This window comes from Athene cunicularia (genome assembly GCF_003259725.1).
Source record: "Athene cunicularia isolate RWA chromosome 26 unlocalized genomic scaffold, athCun1 chr26_part1, whole genome shotgun sequence".
NCBI lineage: Eukaryota > Metazoa > Chordata > Aves > Strigiformes > Strigidae > Athene > Athene cunicularia.
Genome location: NW_020799136.1, coordinates 2,249,587 through 2,269,425, shown reverse-complemented (window position 1 = coordinate 2,269,425; position 19,839 = coordinate 2,249,587). Strand labels below are relative to the sequence as shown.

At 44.2% G+C, this 19,839-nt stretch overlaps 1 pseudogene; it reads left to right on the top strand.

Annotated features, from left to right (window-relative positions):
- The window catches only part of LOC113488795, a 351,505-nt pseudogene that overhangs the window by 23,723 nt on the left and 307,943 nt on the right, over positions 1-19,839 (top strand).

The following is a 19,839-nucleotide window of genomic DNA, read 5'->3' as shown; positions in this document are numbered from 1 at the left end:
GGTCGGAGGCAGGTAGGCAGCCGCCGTGCCCTGGCCGGCGGGTTCGCCTCTCCCGCGGCCTGGCGGAGGGGGGAGCAGGCCCGGCGCTGCCTGTGGGAGCTCAGCTCTTTGGGAGGTGGCACCTCCATCCCGGCGGCAGACGCCGCTTGGTGCTGTGCTTCGTCCCGGGCAGGCAGTGGGCTGAGAAAATACAGGGTGCGGCTAGCAGATTAGAGGGGGGAAAACCCCACCATTAAAATGTGCGATTTGTTTCTTTAAACTCAGTGATTGCAAGGCCTGGCTCAGCCTTCTGAGGCCCAGCTTGTGCTTTCCGCTGGCAGCGCTGCTCCTGCTGTGGCTCGGAAATGGGCCTGCGAAGAAGTCCTCTTGGTTCCTAACCGTGCTCGTATCTGACGTGTAGGAGGAGCGTGAGTGGAGGTCCTTGGTAGCTGAGGAAAATATTAATGTGACAGGAAAAGAAAATCGAGCTTAAGGCAAGATACACGTATTTAAGGCAGGTGAGAACCGGGGGGAGTGATGAGAGCTGTGTTTAGCGCGGTTTGGGGGTGTGATACATCTGTGGTCTCTATAGGGCTGAATTACTGCGAGTCATAAGAAATTCATGGAACTACATTTGGTTTTATGTAATGTATGTCTACACATACACGAAAATCAACAGAAGATTTCATTATTGCTGTGACACGTTCCTTCCAACTTGTTCACTCCTATCATTATTGCAATTTGTTTCTGCTGAAATTTCTGTAAGGCATGACAAGACACCAAAGTTATGGTGAGTTAGACAAAGGACTCCTTTGCATATTAAAGACTTCGTATTGTCACTTGACTAAATTTGGGAAAACATCTACCACTGTGAGTGTCATTAGAGAGAGATGAATTCCAGCGCTCATTACTGGGGTGCTGTGACAAATAGGTGGAGGAAGGACTGTAAAGTGGCAGTGTGCTTTTTTTCCCAAGCCTTGTCGAGGCTCATTTTACTTCTCTCCTTCTCTGGCAATCTCAATCCCTTGATAATAAATGCAGCGTGCATATGAACAACCCCCCGGACTGATTTCTTTCCACGGGAAGAAGTGATTTAAAAGAAGACGAAAAAAGACATTGAATGTGTTCATTATTGATAATCTTAAAGATTTACTGTGAGCTTTTCAGAAAAGCTGCTGCCTTAAAGCAAACTGCTTTTATCTCATTTTTGTTTGCTTAGTTGGCTTTTGTGGGTTTTGTGGGTTTTTTCATTCAGTAGCTCATGTAGGTAGAAACTTGATTTTTTTTTTCTTTTCTTTTTTCCTGAGGGGAAATTTGCCTGCCCCTGCTAGTCGTGGGGAAGCTCAGTGGGAACAGCATGAGGATGTGTGTTGCCAGTAGAGCAGTGTGTGGACTACATCAGACCTGGCTTTAGGTGCCAGTGGCCATTCGAGGCAGCTGGCTCTGCCCATGCCAGGGAGCATCGGGGTGTTACCAGCACAGCAGCTGAGGGCCCTGGTCTCTGGGAAAGGGCTAGGCTCCTACCCTGAGGCACCAGGCTTCTTTAAAGCATTCTGAATTAAGTATTAATTGTAAACATTTGAAAAACAACAAAAAACCCCTTGGCAAAATAACAGACAAATCTGTTCAGCAACTGAAACTTTCCAGTCTGGTCCTTCTGAACCTGTGTGGTGGTGCCTGATCTTGGGTCTTGTTTGTGTTCCCCTGTACAGTTTCAGAGCACCTGTCTTGGGCTTAGGGTTGAAATGCTCTTCACGTGGTACGTAATTGTGTTGGAGTGCAAGAAGCCAAGAGGAAATGGAAGAGTAAGGGGGAGTGTAATTCAGATGAATCCCTAACTGCTTCTTCATGTTAGCTCAAAGAAAGATGTCGACAAGGTAATTATCACAGTGGTTTGTGTGTTGCTGCTTCCAGCTTTCTCCTTGAGGGCACAGAAGCAGTTGGTGTGGTGCAAGAGATGGGATGGCAGATGGGAGGCAGGTGCGTACTGACTAAGCCAAAACATAGGAAACCAGGAGAATGGGAATCCTTACTGAAAAACCCAAGAACAGTGAATTTCTCCACTGGGTTCTGACCTTTCTCAGTGCACGTCAAAGGGCAAAGCCAGTCACCCTGGGCTCAGAGTCATTAGATATTAGGGATGTTTAAAGCACAAGATACCAAGCCGGGAGGCATGGACCAGATGTGCTTATTCACCTCTTTGCCCTTCAGTCTCCAGAACTTCCAGAATCTCTAATTAAAGCCAAAAATAGGTTCAGGGAGGAGCAGATTGCATTAGGAATCAGGAGGTGTGAATGAGCTGCCACAGGGAGATGGACTTGTTTCACCCATGTAACCTCTCGATGGGCCCTGCGAGAGCACTGTGCTGTCCTGAAACTGCCAGCTTTTTAAGAAGGTCACTGCTGGAGCCAGGCAAGGAGGTGGTAGAGAGATTATGGTGTGGATAGGTCACAATCTTCAGCTGGTTCTGTGCAAAGCAGGCTTGTTATTTCAGAGTAATTAGGTTTCCTCTATGGATGACTGTTGAGAAGCAGAGAGCGCCGACCCAGAGGTCCATGAAATCGAGAGAAGCAGCAGGTGCTCAGTACCTTGAAAAATCAGGACCTCTAGTAGAAGCTTGTTCACCTTCTTCCTCTCTGTCTGGAGATAAACACCTCTGAATTTGAGAGCATTTGTAAACAAACATGAACTCTCTCAATTTAAGTCCCAAAATAAAAGGGGAGGGTCCAAACTGTTGTGTGCAGTGGAGAAAGAACAAAGACAATCTGTTACTAAGGTGAGCTGTGCAGGTGGGTACTATGAAAGCAGAGCAGGGAAAACTTTACCCTGATTAGAGCGAGGAAATAACTTCACTATCTGCTTGTGTGGGGACTCTGGGCATGTCATCTTTTCCCTGTTTATGCTCTTGCTTTGCAGAGTGTGTTTTTTCTCAGTAACAAGGATGCAGGATGATGGGAGAGAGTGCCATGTAATAGCTTTTTGGCACAGTAGGCATAATTGCCTGGTTGAACTTGCTGATATTTAGAGGCCTGATGGCTAAAAAGGTTTTGTAGGGTTCAAAGTAAAAAAGCTGGATATTGTTTACCACAATACTAATAGGGAATACAGAGAATTTGCTATGTTTTCTTGTCAGTCGGTACAGTGCATCTGTATAACCGAGTCCCTCCGGTGTAGGGGTTTTCCTGCATATGTAGGTGGAAGCTTATCAGGCAGATGTCAGTTGGGTGACATGTTGGAGCAAAAGCAGAACTGAATGAACTGTTGTTTTTTTCCTAAGTAGCTAGAATGAGCCAGGTAACTTGTGTGGAAACTGGTTGATTGTGTGCTCTCATTCACCGTTTCCTTGAGTGCCTCTGCCTTCCGCATCGTGGTATTTGCTTCTGAAGCAAGAGATATTTCCCAAAGGTCTCTGAGCGTGTGTAGCTGTATTTCAGCCCCATAGTTAATTCAACAAAGAATACTGGAACACAGAGTATCAGAAAACATTTTCTCTGTGTTCAGAAAGCAAACCCATATGCTCAAACCCTGTCATCAGTTCAGGGGCGTTTAATAACCTCATACTTCACCAATCAGAATAATTAAACAGGCTCATTATTTTAAATATTCATTGCGTCCAGATTCCATGTTTGGCTTTCTTGGTCAATTTGGTTCTTGCTAATCTGGGGGAAGGAAAGAATGTTCTCTAGTGCTTAATTTGCATTAAAAACACTATAATTTGTAAGTAAATTGGAAAGCTTTTAAGTGAAAAGAGAACATCAGTGACTTGACAGTCAAAGCTCTCCTTTGTTTTTCAAGCATGATGTTCCAGAAAGATGCTCTTCCTTTCTTGGAATTACATGGCGGTAAGAATGAAGCCTTGTAATTGTTCATTAATCCATGGTTATTAGAGGACTGGTGGAAGAAAGCACCAGAAAAGAAAAACAAACCCAAAGCGGGTTGTATCTTGCCTGTGATACCTTTACTTAGAAAATTGATTTTGAAATCTCTTAAGTTATTTAAGGGGGGTAAATTATCATCAGAAGAGCCGTCGCTGGTCCGCGTGGTGGAGGCTGGGGAGATGGAAGAACGGCGGTGCCTCTCTGCAAAGTGCAGTAAGACCTCTCCCTGCCTGCTCCGGTGCTGAGCCAGACCGGCTCTTCAGCCTTGTTTCTTGGATCTGATATTTTTCCTTTCCGCTACTCCCAATTGTGCAAGACTTCCTCTTACTGGTGAGCTGACAAGAGTGGCCCACAAGGAGTTATAACTGGAACTTGGCCAAAAGGAGTAAAAAGATATAAAGATATGTCACTGTGGCTAAATAGCGGTGGTGGTGGGGGGAAGTTTCTCCTATCTTCTTATTTTTGGCCAACCTGACACAAAAGAAATGTCTTAATTTTTTTTTAAAAACATGCCCAACTAGAGAGGCTCTACTTTTCTTCCTTTTTCGGTATATGTGATTGCATGGATATTTCTTGAAAAAAAGTCTTTCTGTGTTGTATTAATGATGTTGCTTTCTTTGTTGCTTCCACCTCTTTATTTAGGAGGAGGAGGAGGGAAGTGAGAAATGCAGCGGAGAAGCTTATTTCAATGCAATTCTATTGTTGATAATTGCAGTTTTAAAATCTTCTCAACCTTCAGCTGAACAATGATAGAAGAATAATGGCTGTGAATTATTAGCTGTTCCACTTACCGTCAAAATAGTTCTTACATTGTTGTGATACTTGGATGTGTGTATTTCTGTAGATCTTTTTGGTTTCTTTAATGTGCATGTGGTTCCTGTGGTCTTCGTTTTCTTCAGGACCTCTGATAACTCTGCATCCATGTTTTTGTTACGGATATATAGGGCTAAAAACAGTTAAAAATCTCTACTTTCTTCCATGCTTCCAAAGTAATCGGATCAATTTTTCCATTAGTCTGATTTTTAGGCCAGAATAATGCAACAAATAGTAGTATAAAAATGAAGCAATCCAGGGAAGTTGAAGGGGCTATTTTGAATCTTTTCTGTAGGTAGTTGCAGAGGCGGGCTCGATTCGGAGTTGTTAAACTGCTTGTTGTCATTGAAGTCCAAATTTCTATCAGCTGTGGTACTTGCACAGAGAGTACAGAAAAGAACTGGAGTGGGGTGCAGCATTTTACACCCATTATGTGTTTCTTCTTCATGTAGATGGCCTCCAGCTTATGGGCTGTAGGGAATCCAACCCAAAGGATTCTTACCTTATGTATAGAGATGTCTGACAGTCTGGATCAACTTGCAGAGCAGAGGGTACTTAATTTTTTGTTTTATTTCTGTCTCTTGATTTTTGAAAATGTTTTAGAGATGTAGTGGCAGCCATGAAAATTGCTCAGAAGGAAAGGGAGAGAAGATTTTGAATAGCAGTAACTAATAACAAAAAGCTGAGGCTCCTGAATGTGTATGCTTGAAACCACAAAGCTACAAGCTTTGCTTTTTTCCAGGCTTAGTGTTAAACACCTTTCCCTCCAAATCGTGGAGCCTTGCTTGCAGGTGCTGTACCCGATGATTGTATTTATCGGCTGTGGCAAAAGAATGGCAAATCGGGATGGATATGTTTCCACCTGTCTGAACTGACAGTTTATCACCCTAATTCCTAATGGATGAAGCATTTGCTAAAAGAGGGTAATTGTCTGGATGTGAAACTTGGCTTTCTGATGCAAAGGATTTATGGTGCGTCGGATTGTGGACATAAAGTATAACATCATATTATGCTAATTCTTGTCGTGCTTGTGCATGTCATGTGACAGTGTGAGACAATGTGACTGTCTGTCGTGTAGAAGTAGCAAGTGTCTCTGAAATGGGGAATGCCCGCTGTGAAGTAAGTTTACATGATTCGTGTTGTTATAAAATAATGTTAGGACTTTTTAGTCCATTTTCACCTACCTCCCCATATGGTTTTGCATGGTGTAAAATAAGTTTAAAAATATTGCTCTTTTTAGATGTATTTTTGACTGAAGTGTTTTGGTATAACTGCAGGTTTGAGGGGGCAGGGTGACGCAATGTGTAACAGCTCTCTTTGGTTTTTGCAAAGCCATCCTGACTCCATGTTCTAACGGGCCGGTCCAACTGGTTCTGTTCAGTGTTGTTTACAGTTATCTGGGCCCAAGAAGAAGTTATTTGTGAGACAAATGCTCGAAGTTCGGGGTCACCAAAAGGGCAGGCCGGGGAAGAGTGTTTACTTCATCCCACGATCACCAGAGAGGGGTGAAAAAGACCCCAACAGACAAAGAGAGCATGTGCGAGAAAGATCTCCATAAACCCACCCTTTTCCCGGAATTCCTATGAATATGTGTTAAAGGTTATAACTATGCATGAGAAGAAAGAGAATAAATCCTAAGGAGGGAAACTGGTCGGTGCGGGCCAGGTAGAGCAGGGGCTCCTGGTCTGTCCAGCGCTGGTTTTGCTTATCTTTATTTAATAAATTGGAAATTTTGTTTATGAATAAATTTGGATGCGACCATTTATAACACCCACTACTAATTCAGAGGGTGAGAGTTGTACAGAGACATGTTCTGGAAGCAGAACAACCATATTAAGAGAATTAATTGAGGTGGAGTACTGGGTTATTCTGCCTCCATGCTCTGAGCTAGCCCTTGGTATGGCAAACTCTAAGTCATGGAATTCTTGTACAGAAAGTTCACTGCTGACTGCTCTCTTTCTCCCAAAAAAAGACATTGTGGATTTTTGCCTGAAAGTACATGAAGAATATGAGAAGGAGGTGGTGTTTTCCTTAGCAGGAGGCATTTGCGAGAGGAACACCAAAATTCCCAGTGACTTGATGAGAATGACATTAAGGACAGAATTAATGACAAGTAGATGAAGGGAGCTGGTGAGATGGCTTTCGCTGCTTGCCAAAGTAGCAAAGAATTGTCTCATCATCATCAAGAAGGTAGGACCAGACTGTTAATAAGTAAGGAAGATAAATTATCAATGTGTGGAGCAGGATCATCTTCTGAAGCCCTGTAGTTCAGCATGTTCTTTTCACTAAGCCTTTGTCCCGGCTTCGGCTGGAATAAAAATTTTCTTTCTAGTAGCTGGTATAGTGCTGTGGTTTGGATTTAGGATGAGAATAGTGTTGATAACGCTGATGTTAGTTGTTGCTAAGCAGTGCTTGTACTGTGTCAATGACTTTCCAGTTTCTCATACTGCCCTGCCAGCAGGGGCTGGACATGTTCAAGAAGCTGGGAGGGGACACGGAGAGGACAGCTGACCCAGATGACGTTTGTCTTCCCGAGTAACCGTTAGGTGTGATGGAGCCCTGCTTTCCTGCAGAGGGCTGAACACCTGCCTGCTGCTGGGAAGTAGCGATTGAATTCTGTTTTGCTTTGGTTGTGTGTGCAGCTTGTGCTTTACTTCCTAAACTGTCTTTATCTCAACCCACGAGTTTCCTTGCTTTCACTCTTCCGATGTTGTCCCCATCCCACTGAGGGGGAGTGAGCGAGTGGCTGCATGGGGCTGAGCTGCCAGCCGGGGTTAAACCATGAAAACCTCTTAATCAGTCTGTCTGGATGGAGTGGACTGGGTTTGGAGAGTAAGACAAGCCTGGCTCATCAGGGAGGGTATCACACCCATAAATTCACGTACCTTTGATTGGAAGCTGCTGCTGGCACGTTATGTATGGCTGTTGTACACACAGTTGATTCAGAGGACAAACATGGAGTTGTCAAGGATTTGATTGTTTTTCTCAGCTGCCTGAGGACTGTTAGACCCTATTGTTTTTGACAATGCACCTCAATTAGGTCCTAAAAATAAAATTGGTAGTACATGCTCTGTGAAATTGGAGAAGCTCTGGTGGATTCCTCGGAGAACTGAGCTGCTTGAATTTAGGCTTAAGGATGATGTTTCTCCGCAAGGGAGTCACCAGTCACAATAATTACATTGCTGTCTTCTCATAATATGATTTATTTAGATGTTGCCATATGAATTAATTCTCTCTAATTGCTGCTCTTCTCACTGTAAATCAAGGTTTCTTGCTTTCTGGAGAGTAGTGAACATGATCCTACACTGAAGTAATTAGTCCAATTAGAAAGGAAAGCAGATGTGGAAAACCAATTACTTTCAGGAATATGTCTGCTCCTATGTAGTCCAAATGCAATTCAATCAAAATGTAATAGTAGTTTAATAAAATATTGTTTTATTTGTAAACTCCATCCAGCGTTAAGACTACACTGGCTCTTTTGGAGAAGACGGTTTGGGCTAGCTTTGGGGCTGGTGGGCTTTGTTCGGAATTGCTCTTAGTTTACCCAGCTCCAGTGAGAAGAAGCACATGGGGATCACTGCGAGCGAGGGCAGGATCATGTCCTGACCCAAATAATTTAAGAGCTGCTGTTAAAAAGGAAATGCGGAAGAAAAATAATCGTTATGCTGGTGAGGCGGGAGCCCACAGTCACTTCAAGATCTGGTTGGAAAGCTTTCAGTGAAACCTTTTGTGGTATGTCACTGGAGTGCCTCTGGTGCAAGTCAGACTTGCTTGACCCTATCAGTGGGGTTGCAGGGATTGATGTTGGTGGAGAATTTAAACCTCTGAAGCTCAAGAGGTTCACGAAACTGAGTAAATGTAGAGGAGGAGAAATGCAGGTACCAAAGAGAGGAAGCATGGTGTTCAGCAGAGATTTGAAAGGAAATGCAGAATTTGACAACAGCGTTGGGGGAGTTTGAGGATGAATCGTGCTGCTGAGCCGAGAGTCTCTGGGGAGAGAAACGAACTTGAGAAGGTGTGAGGAGCGGGAGGAAAAGGGAAAGCACAGAAAATCCTAATGCATGTTGCAGAACCGAAAATGTGAGCAAAATAGTCGTCTTTATGCAGTGCACTCATTTGCCACCGCTGTTGGAGCAGAATTGGGCCCAAGTAGTGAACTCGCACTTAGCGGCAGAAGCACTGTGTGTGAGGCTGGGCCCCTCAGTCTGTGCTCGCATTTTACATCTGAGTTCTGCAGTATTTATCAGCAGGGATTTTTCAAATTTACAAGCAGCAGCAAGGCTACCCCGGTCTCTTCAACTCAATGTAGTTGTCAAAGCCAGCATTTGTGCCCAGCCTGAAGTAGTGTATGAAGTTACCTGCTTATTTCTGAGAGAGAATGGCCACCGGACTGCAGCCAGTGCTTGCAATTGTATTTAGCCTGACAGAGATTTCCACCAGACAGGCAGGAGTCTGTGTAGTTGGGAGAGGTGATTCTGTGGTTCTGTGCTCATCGTGCCTCTCCCAGTTCGGAAACAGGATTTATTTTACAAAGGATGCACTTTGTTTAGCATACAGAAGTAATCGATTAAACATCAAGAGCAAGAAATGGAGGGAGGCAAATGCTCAGCACTTTTCCCTGTAATTAATTTCACGGCGCAGCTCTGGGAGCGGTGGCAGCCGCAGCCCTGCACCGGGAGGGGCACAGCCACAGCTTGTCTCTCCGCAGTGGGAGCCAAACAAAGTCAGGATGGCCTCTCTGGGGTTTGTCTTTTAGTCTCTTCATTAAAATACCTGCAGAGGAGTTTTGCGTTGGAGGTTCACCCATCTATTTTCTTGTATCTACTGCACAGAAGGCAAGTGTTCTCATAATTGGGCCATTAAAGGAGGTGTTGAAATGTTACTAATTGTCAAAGGCAATTAAGTGTAGCAACATGTCACAGGTAAATTAACGAGACTCCAGGTGTTTTGAGCAAATTGCATTTATATGGATGTAAAACAATTCTGATCTTCTATGCTAGTTGTCTGTACGGTCTTGGTGTGCTCTGTTTTTTTGTTGTTTGTTTGGGTGTTTTTTAGGAATGTAGCTATGCATCAGCACCTGAGCTGGCTGTATTTACAGGGATTCTGTGACATAATTGTATAGCCCTGATTTTAGAGATGGTCAAAATCCATAGCTACTATTTTCTGGAAGATGCTCCCATTTCTAACCAGCCCTGCATATCCAGACTGTTTTCAGACTTTCTCGGACTCGACAGAAGCAGAGATTGTGCTGGTTCCTGTTATTTTTCCAGACTAAGAGGTGCTTCGGGGGAGATCCAGTTATTGAGGCAGTAACTTGTAACCAGTGCTTCAAGTTTCATTTTCTCTCTCTACATCTTTCTGAGGTTGGCAGCCCTTAATTCTTGGGGAGTTTTGGTGCTTCTTTATCACGACCTTGAACAAGATGTGTGAGCAGCTGCTGTGTGTGCCTGGGTGTGAAGGGTGGATTCAGAGGCAGGAAAACAGATTGTAAATACCACTGCAGCCTCTCTGCTGTGTTTTGCAATAGACATCCTTTCCCTTTTCATCCCACTTGCCACCATTCAGCTTCCCTTTGATCCTCGCATCTCAAAGCCTTGTTGCCTTTCTCTTGGTGCTCAGCTGCTGCCTTTCCTCCCTAACCCTGCTTGCTGCAGGGAGGGGTGGCTCCGACCTCCCTTGTGCAGCACGTACCAGTCCCTACATCTGCGATTCCCTCGCTATAACTGCCCTGAGCCCACTGCCCTCCACTCCTACCTCTGAACAGACCCATGGAGCTCTGCTGGTCTGTGTAGCAACAGGCATGGCATGTTGTAGGGGAAGAAAGTCACCTCCTTCATGCCACCTCAAGCAGAAGTGGGTGTGGGACTGTGCAGCCAGGCAGCATGGGGCTGTGGGATGACCCTAAAAAACCTCCTGGGGAGCACTGCTGTAAGGATAATATCTTCAGTTTTTCCTCCTTTGGTTGCTAGCCCAGGATTTGGCTCTGGTTCTGCCACAGACCTTGTAGGTGACCTGAGCTGACCACTGGCCAGGAAATCTTTCAAAGACCCTACAGGTCAGTCAGTCTCTGTGCTCGGATCCTGGGCAGGAGTGACAGAGCTACTGCTTGGAAATGTAGTGAGGATAAACGCAGTGATGATTACTGCAATTCCCACAGTGATTCGCATGCAGCTCTAGTGGAAGCATCTCTAATACCCTGCAGCCACTCATTTTTATTGACTAGCACATCTAGCTAATAACAAAATTTTGTAAATCAGACTTTATTGGTAAAAATATTGTGAGGAAAATATACACCCATGCAGATTGGTTTCCACTTATTTGTGTGTCATACGCGCTATACGTACAACCCATTGTAGCATGGGTTTAAGTTTTGTGTTGGCTACAATGCTAATTTGTCTATTGAGAATTATAGGAGCCATAATCACAAAGTTCCTGTGGACTCTACTTATTACAAACAGTAAGAATGCTGTTAGCTTTGCTCCATGCGTAGCTATTTTCAGGAAGACCTGCAGTGACTCAAACTCACTGCTGAGAATATTCAGAGTTTTAACCTTTGAACAAATATCGTGGGTTTTATTTCTAGTTACAATTTTACCATACAAAATCTGGAGTTACTAAATTGAGAGTGGCCAGCAGCTGTATCGCTCCTGCCAAAACCGATGGCATCCTGCCCTCCCCCTGCCGCTCACAATACTGTAGATATTAGGAGAGACCACAAAAGGGTGGAACTGTCACATGGTCCCATAATTATCACTCTTTGTTTCTTTTCTGTTCCTGATGTATTAGACGCCCTCCCTGCGAAGAGATTTGTGATTCTGTGTGTATGCACACGCGTGTTTGAGGGTGGGTGAAACCCTAATTGTATATTATTAAAATATTACGATTTTTTTTTTTTTTTCCCCTTCCAAGCTGCAGCAGTATGCAGCACCTCCCTGATGTCTTGTGCAGCTGGCTTTGACTGGCACTTGCAAGGTTGTCCTCCAGGTGCTGCATCAGAAATCTTTTGACACAGTGTCAGTAATTAAGTGTACAATTAAGAGAATGTCTGCAATTAAGTTCAATCAGTCAGTCAATCAAATCTACATTTGTAAAGGGTTTCTAAAGGGCCTCTTATCCAAGCCTCCCCTCTGCTTCAGAGCTCTGCAAAGTTACCACCAGTCACAAGGCAACATTTATGTGAAACAACCCAAAGAAAGGGCTGCAAGGCCTGTATTGAGAGGATATTTGAGGCTTAGATGTCTACCGAATAAAACCTGAATTTATGTAAGGAATTTAGGTACAACACTGAAATGTAACTATTAAATACGTTGACAACTTCTAGACTTCCTAGCTGTCTGTCTCCCTGTGCATTCAGCTCGACTCAGGAGTATTATTCCTATCTTCCTCCCTATGGGAAAGAATCAAAAAGCACAGATATTTTGCTGGTATAAGCTAATCTGGTTTTGTGCCATTTCAGGCATCTTTGAGCCCGTGCCAGTTTTACTTTTTGACAGGGAAGTTGGAGTGGCTGTGTTCTTGCTGCTTTTGCGCTCCCCAGAAAATGAATCTTGAGTGAAAGCACCGCACTGTTTGGGGCAGTTATTTTGTTTGTAAGAATTTTCTTCAGCTATACCAGTTACAGCCTATACTGTGCTTGAGGCTTTTTTTTAATGCACCTCAATACAGCAAATGACTTGCGTATGTGGAGGATTGTGTTGTGGCTTCTGTGCCAGAGCCCTTTCTGGAAGTGGAGCAGCTCACAGATCGCAGAATGTGTGGTGAAGGCCACCAGTGTCAAAAGTGCTTGTTTGTGGCTTGTGTGTCTCTGAAATGGAAGTCTAAGAAATGCTGGCTTTGAAGCCCAAGCAGCTGGCACAGCTCCTGTTCTTGCTAATGTGCCCTTTTCCAGAAGGGGATGTGTCTGGACAGGCTCAGCTCCCATGTCTGTCTGACTTTTTATATTCTGTACTCTGAAGTTGTTACTGAGGCTGTTGGTGACCAACATGCCAAATAAATACGTCCCCAAATCAACCCATTTCAACCGGGTTCTCCAGTTCCCCCTCACCAAGTTGCAGTGACAGACACTCTTCAGGACTTGCTATTGCCAAGCAGCAGCAGGAAAGGGCACCAGGTTTTAAGTTCTTCTGTGCACATAGTTAAACCTTGTGTCACGGAGTGAGCCTGCACACAGGAGAGTGGGGGGTTGCAGCTAGGAAAGGGCTGTGTTCCTGGGGATGGATGTACCTGGTGTTAATTGATAAACGTAACCCCTTTGATCAGCATGGGTTTAACATAATGCCCCAAGCACCAAGCAGCAGCTTCCAACTGCATGAGCAAAGAGTAGTGGCTGGTACTTTTTTTGACTGTTTTTCTTCGATCTCATTCCTCTTGCCTGAAAGTAAGTTTTTCTTGTCTGAATTGCCAGATCTATATCAGTTGCTTTCTAAGGTCTGGAAATAGTCTGTCTTTCGACTGTGCGCATTACTCCAAAATGTAACTTGAGGATTTTTCTTGTCTCTGGTGCTACATCAATGTGAGCAGCAAGCCGTGGTTTCTTTGATAATGAGCTTGCATTTACATAGCACCTGTCATGTCTTAAAGGAGTTCTGCAAACTGCAGAGTGTATTGACAAAGGCTTGTCCATAGCAATGTGCGTCTCTGGCAGTTTGTTATATGCATTGCTTTAATGTATGGAAAGCTGTTAGCCAAAATGTCCTTCATATGGAAAAAAAGAACAAAAGGCTAAGTAATGTATTAATGGTAGTGCTGTAAATATTCCTTAGGGTATTGTTAATACCCAACCGTATTTCTGCCTTCATCCACAGAGCTCTCAGTGCCCTAGGAATGAAGGCTTCTTACCCCTGGGAAGCTGAAGCCAGCTGGGGAAGGCAAGGTGGCAGCAAGTGCAGTATCACACTTCAACAGACCCTCAGGCAGAACCGAGCAGTTTCCCAGGACAGGGTCCTGCCCTCTGGATCTGCTGCTGCCCAGGCAGTTGGAAGGTAGGTACCCCTATTTTATTACCCTTAACTGGTAAATAAGCAATGTTTCCTTTCTCATCTGCTTACGTGTTGTTGGGATTCTAGAGGACTTTCTGTGAGAGAATGGACATGTGAGCAATCTTGCATGAGAACAAGAGTGATAAGAGCCTCAGCTGAGCAAGAATGTGATAAGGATGTGACACTGACTGAGGGGGGAGAAACTCGACAGGACAGACAACCCCGGGCAGGGGTTGGGACGGAAGAGGCAGTTCCACAAGGCAGGGCGCCTGGCAAGGCTGATGTGGCACTTGTTATCCAGTCATAAGAAGGTTTAAAGCGCGGGCTAAGTTAACTGTCCAGTCTTGAGGACTTGTACTGCGTGTTACTCCCGTGTGTGGGAGAACATTATAAAAGGGCTGAATTAGTTGTAATAAACGGGCATTGCTTGATCACATTGGTCATGTGCGTGCTCAGCTCTCCCGCAACATGTCACATGTGATACTTACCCTCCTGCGCTTTTTGTCTCACTAAAAAGATAACGGGAAAAAAACCCTGATAAGTTGTCAGTGTTCTTGTTACCCTCCACCATTAATCACTACCAGCACCCAAAGGAATGGCTTGTTAAGGTCTTAGTTGTTCTGAGATGCCCTGAAGAAAAATACTCAGGAAAAGGTATCAAGAGCTCTCTTTGATTGTTAGTTACAGAGATGGAGTATTAGATGGATAAGAAAGTATAGAAAACTGAAACAGTATAGGATTGGCTAGATTCTGGTTTAAAAATATGTTGTGCTCCTGTTACTGTAATGATTTGATACAGAGTGTGACTTCAGCTAAGCCTAAGCAGGGAAATCAGTTTTTGTAAGAGATCTACCACAGGGTGAATGTTATGCTTAAGAGTGAGCCTGGAAATAAATGTCAGAAGCTTTGAGAACTTGCACTGCTGACTGGAGGAGCTCAGCACTGCTGTATGTGGAAGGTGGCTGTTGGCTTTCCAGGGAGCAAACCCTTCGGTGGTCTGTGTTTGTAAGAAAAGCCATCAGCAAGTAGTATTTGAATGCTTTTAAAGTCAGTCAAATAGAAAGGGGAGGGGGAAAGAAGGATTAGGCAGGCAGCTGAGAAATAATACTGGACAATAAATTGTTCAAAACCGGTACTAAATCTATCAAAGCAAATAATAGGTCCTGATGGTAGGAGGACATTATTTGTTTTCTGTTTTAAATTTGCCAGACCTCATTTTTTTGGGCATTCGTCTCGGAGAGGTGAGGACTTTGAAAAGGCAATTACAACTGGTGAATGATTAGTGTTAGATGTGACACTTTTATGCATCAAATATGTTTAACTGCATTAACCTTCAAGGAATTTACACTGACACCTTAAAAGATCTATCTCGTGCTCAGCCTGAAAAAATCTAAATTCTCCCTCAACTTAAAACTTATTTACATTCATTTTATTACAAAATAAACGGGTCTAAAATTTTAATGGAGTTTTGCCAGATTCTGCAGGCATTTGTGGCAGGAGAGCTGGAAAGAAGCAGGCATTGCTGGTGTGATTCTTTAGAGAAGGATCCTCAAGGGAAGGTGAAGTGGTGCATGTGCACCCAGGCAAGGTTACATTCTGGTCTCTTTACTGGATCTGCCTTCCTAGAGGGAAGATGACTGTAAGTGATGAGGTTACACATCTAATTTGTCCACATTAGGGTTTAATTTCCTGCTAATAAGGTGTTTAAACCTTCCAGAAAGCAGCTTGTAGTCTTTGTAGACTTTTAATCTTTACACATTTTGCAGAAAGTAAGTACATTCTCAGAATGGGTTCTTACTAGAGACTTTCAAGAAATACTCAGGTTATTAAAATGCTCGGTGTACTGCTCCTCTCCACTTCCCAGTATGCTCGACTCTGTTTGGATGCCTGGTGTATCCAAATTTCCATGCAGTTTCCCCTCTCTGTCAGTGGGAAGCAGTTCCTCTTGTTGCTGATTCATCTCCATGTCTCTTGTGCTTCACTCCACTGAAATCTGGTTAGGTATGAGACAGACTCCGGTGGAATGAAGGACAACAGAACCCATGGATCGTCCTTATTTCACTTGGAAAACGCAGGCGAGTTTATCGTGTGTTACCATACCTTTTAGGGACGCACAGCTGGTACACCTGCGATGTTTGAATCGTGTGTAGGAGCCATGAAACTCTACATCAGTGCTTATGGGGATGCTAAGGGCTGAAACTTTCAGGTGCTTTTTTCCCCCCCATATCCTTGTTTTCATTTTAATTTTAGTTTGTAACAAGGTAGTCAGATACACTTTGTGATGTTAAACTGTGGGAACAACTTACCGAAGGATAGAGCAGTTCTCCGTCTTTTGAAGGTCTTAAAACTACCAGGAATTGCTCCAAATTAAATGCTTAAGAGTTGGAGCTTTTATGGCTTTTACAAGGGAGGTCCAACAAGATAATCACCCAAGTCCCTTCTGTCCTTAAGCGCCTGAATTTGCAAAATCCAAAGAATGCCAGTAGGCAGTTTTCTTCTGTCCTGGTTCTTTTTAAAGACCTTTGGCAATAATGAGAATGTGTTGAGCTACTACTTCCCTTTAGCCTAGATAGGGGAGAAATAATCTTCACTTAGTCACAGCCCCACAGAACGGGGTAATTGCAGTCTGCTTCCTTCAGGCTTCCTGTGAAGCATGGGCAGGCAGCAGAGCACAGAACGCATCGCCTGTCCCGAGGTGGCATTGCCAGGCTGCCACTGCTCGTGCACACGCCTTGCTGCATCTGTGAAATGGATTATGGATATTATGGGGTTGCCCTAAGGTGCTATGAAGATTCACATAGTTAAGCTAAGCACTGTCCAAACTCTCTACAACATGTGTAGCCTCTTCCAAAGAGCCTCCAATCTGTAAAAGAGACAAAAATAGTGAAAATTAAGACTGTTAGAAATATTCCCCCAAAAAATCCAACCCATCCCTGCATCTATGCAGTAAAGATGCCTCTTGAGATTCTTGCAAAGGGATCTGATTATAGGTTTAAATATTTTACTCTTTATGTATGTCCTGTTTTTACCTGTAAAATTAATACTGATGTCTGAATAGAATGCATATTCTTAGCACTGCATGTTGCTTCTCATCTAAAGAACTGAAAATATTTTTTTAAAAATCTATCCTGAAATACACCGATTTAGATTGAAATGAAAGTTGCCCATATTCCAGCAAGGAATGGCAAATATTGTTTCCAATGTGGGTGGCTTTGCTTCACAGGGATGTGAAGGCAAGTTAAGGGACCCAGGCCACAGTTCCTGGCTCCTTGATACCTGGGAAAACTGGGACTTTCAAAGTGAAGAGTGAAATGCAGGCCCCAGTTCTGAGTAGCGTCATGTTTTGGCAACTCTCCCATGTGCTTAGATAACTTCAGATTTCAACTTTTAATACTTTGCAGCTTGAGACAGGTTGGGATGCAAAAACCTGACTCAAAAGATGAACTGAAATGCTCGCATGTACTCAGGAGGAAAAAAAAAAAAAAAGAGCTAGTCCACAAAAGGCTCCACTATAGAGGTGCTGATAGAGGGTTTAACAGAACAAATAGTTTAGGGTGTTTCTCTCTCACATTTTGCTTTTAAATAGAAACTTGCTGCCTGTTGCCGCATTAAAGCCTCTCCCTTGGTTTTGTCAAGACATGTTAAAAGCATTTGGGTAAGTCCTGAGAAAGGGTGGCCTAGGCAGGAACCCATCAACTGAAATTCCTCTATGCAATCCTGGCTTATTTGAAATGCCTTTTATCAGGCAAGTTACAACGGGCTTTAACACCGTAAATGCCTAATGCAGAGCTTCCAGCTATTAACCACTTCGTGCCTGGAATGCAGAAAAGCCGAAATGCCCAGGAGAGAAAATCAACAGCTGCAAGGTTGGCTTTGGCTTCCTTCAGGAACACCCCAGATCATTAAGTAAAGGTGCTTATCAACAAAAACTTACATTAAAACAATGAAAACTTGAAATACAAGCTCCAGGGACCCACCTCCAAGAGCTAACTACCCCTCAGTCCTGAACAACCAATTTAAAGTAAATTAAAGGTTACTAGTACAGGGGCTTTTCCCCAACCTTTTAATGAGATACCACTTGGTTTTTGCTTTTCCCTGGGGAGAAAGTCTTGAGACTCGGGCTGCAGTCTTTTGCATCTACCTGAGCAGTAGCAGAGATCTGCTGCATCCTTAAAATGGCAAACCTTTAACTAAAGGTCAGACAAAATTGTACTGGACTTCTCTGAACTTTAAAGTGGGCAAATGTTTCTGTATTCCTTTGTCTATAGGGGAACTAAGAGGTAAAGACAGATGCTCTGAGCCAAAGCTCGTTGTGTTTATGACATTAAATGGACTTTGTATTAGGCCCGGTGACTGCAAGCAATTGAAATTTTTGGGTGCAATGCCCTGCATGCTCTCAAAAGCACCAGTGGCTCATAATCCTGGTTACAAAATTAGATAATAATTAGTTTCACTGTAACAGAAGCTTGTATTTAGAATTAAGCATAAGTTAAATGCTGGGTTCTGAAGCTCGGATCTGACATTAATTGTGACTTCAAGAGGCAACACTTCTGCAAATCCTACGCGATCCAGGTGTTAGGTCTCAAAATGACCTTTGCCTGGGCCTTTTCTAGGAAATGTTCCTACTCAAAGCATGTTCTGTGGCTCATACAGGGGTTTCCGTTTTTCTGCCTTAACTCGTCCGTTACCCTCATACTTTTCCAAAGCCTTTGCTTGAAGTTGGCTGCTGTGGGTTTTTAAAGGGAAAACAGCTCTGCATTTCTCTTGATTTTGACCAAGTTTGATAAGATAATATACTAAGTTCAATTTATGGTTGGCTTTACCACTGTGTATTGCTCTTGGAGAGGAACCTGATTTTACAGCGGCAGCTGAAGTCATTTGTGAAGCTCATGATTCTCTGTTTTAAAAGTGGAAGGCCCTTGGACTCTTCTCTTTTGCTGGTACGCACCAGCCAGCATAACCACCGACATCCACAGAGGGGAGGGGGGAGCAGCCTGAGCCCCCCGGCTCCTCTGATCCCCCAGATCAGCTCTGCCTCTTCAGGAGAGGCCTCCCCTAGCCTGATACTGCAGCATCTGCAATGCCACATAGCAATACAGGACTTGAGAGACCTTAGCAACCATGTCAAACTAAGGCAAGTTAAAACTTTCTCTATAAGGAAAAATAAAAAAAAAAGATTACGTTCTTAAATATTTCACTTTTTGACGATAGCTCTGGATAGGTAAGAAAACATGAAGTGATTTGCATAGAAAAATCAAGAGGGGACTCAACTGATTGAAACTGAGCTAAATTTCTTACAAATGGGGGTTTAGATGGCAGCTCAAATCTGGTATTCATTGCACTAGTGTAAATCCAGAGCAACTCCATGGCTTCCAATTGAATTACCGTGTTCTGAAAGACCACATAATTCTTGCCGGTTTAGGAAATACCTTTCCATCTACCATCAACTGCTGCTTTGAATAACTTCGCTAATATTTACGACTTTAAAACACCTATAGGAAATGCTTAAGAAGTTTGCATTTCTCAATTTAAAAGCTGTTTACTGGCCTCGAGTTTCCAAAGTGCAAAGGGCAGCTGCGTTGGTGTTCGTAGGGAATGAGCAGCGCTTCTGCTGCACGCGCGGTGTTAACGCACCTCGTCCCAGCCTCCTGCATCTTCCAGAGAGAAACCACCTTTACACCGAGGGACGCCCAGCCACGACGTTCCCCCAGCGCACAGCAGTTTTACACAAGACATACGAACACGTGGCCGCACCGTTCACTCACCTGCCTTGGGTAACTTTGGTACCAATCCCGCCTTGCAACCGCTTTACTGAACTTTAAACCAAAAAAAAAAAAAAAAAAAAGCCTAAGGAGGCAGGGGACTGAACCGAAACAGCTGGTAAGGCAATAAATTCGGGGACTGTTTCTCTTCTTCTTTTCCGTCCCTCTGTCGAACAGAATCCCAGAGGAGGCGCGGCAGAGGCCGCCGAGCCGTCCGTTCCGCGGGGCTCCGCGCTGGGTGGCTCCGCGGGGGGACAGGCGGGCGCGCAGGGCCGCCCTCCCACCGGGCGAGCGCAGGGGATCCTCAAGGCGCGGCGGAGCGCGGAGGAGAAGCTCTGCCCCCTTCCAGGTGGGGGCCGCAGGTGCAGTCTTTATTTGCGCGCCTGCTCAGGAGGCCGCGCTTACCCGCGGGCGCAGCCAATGGAG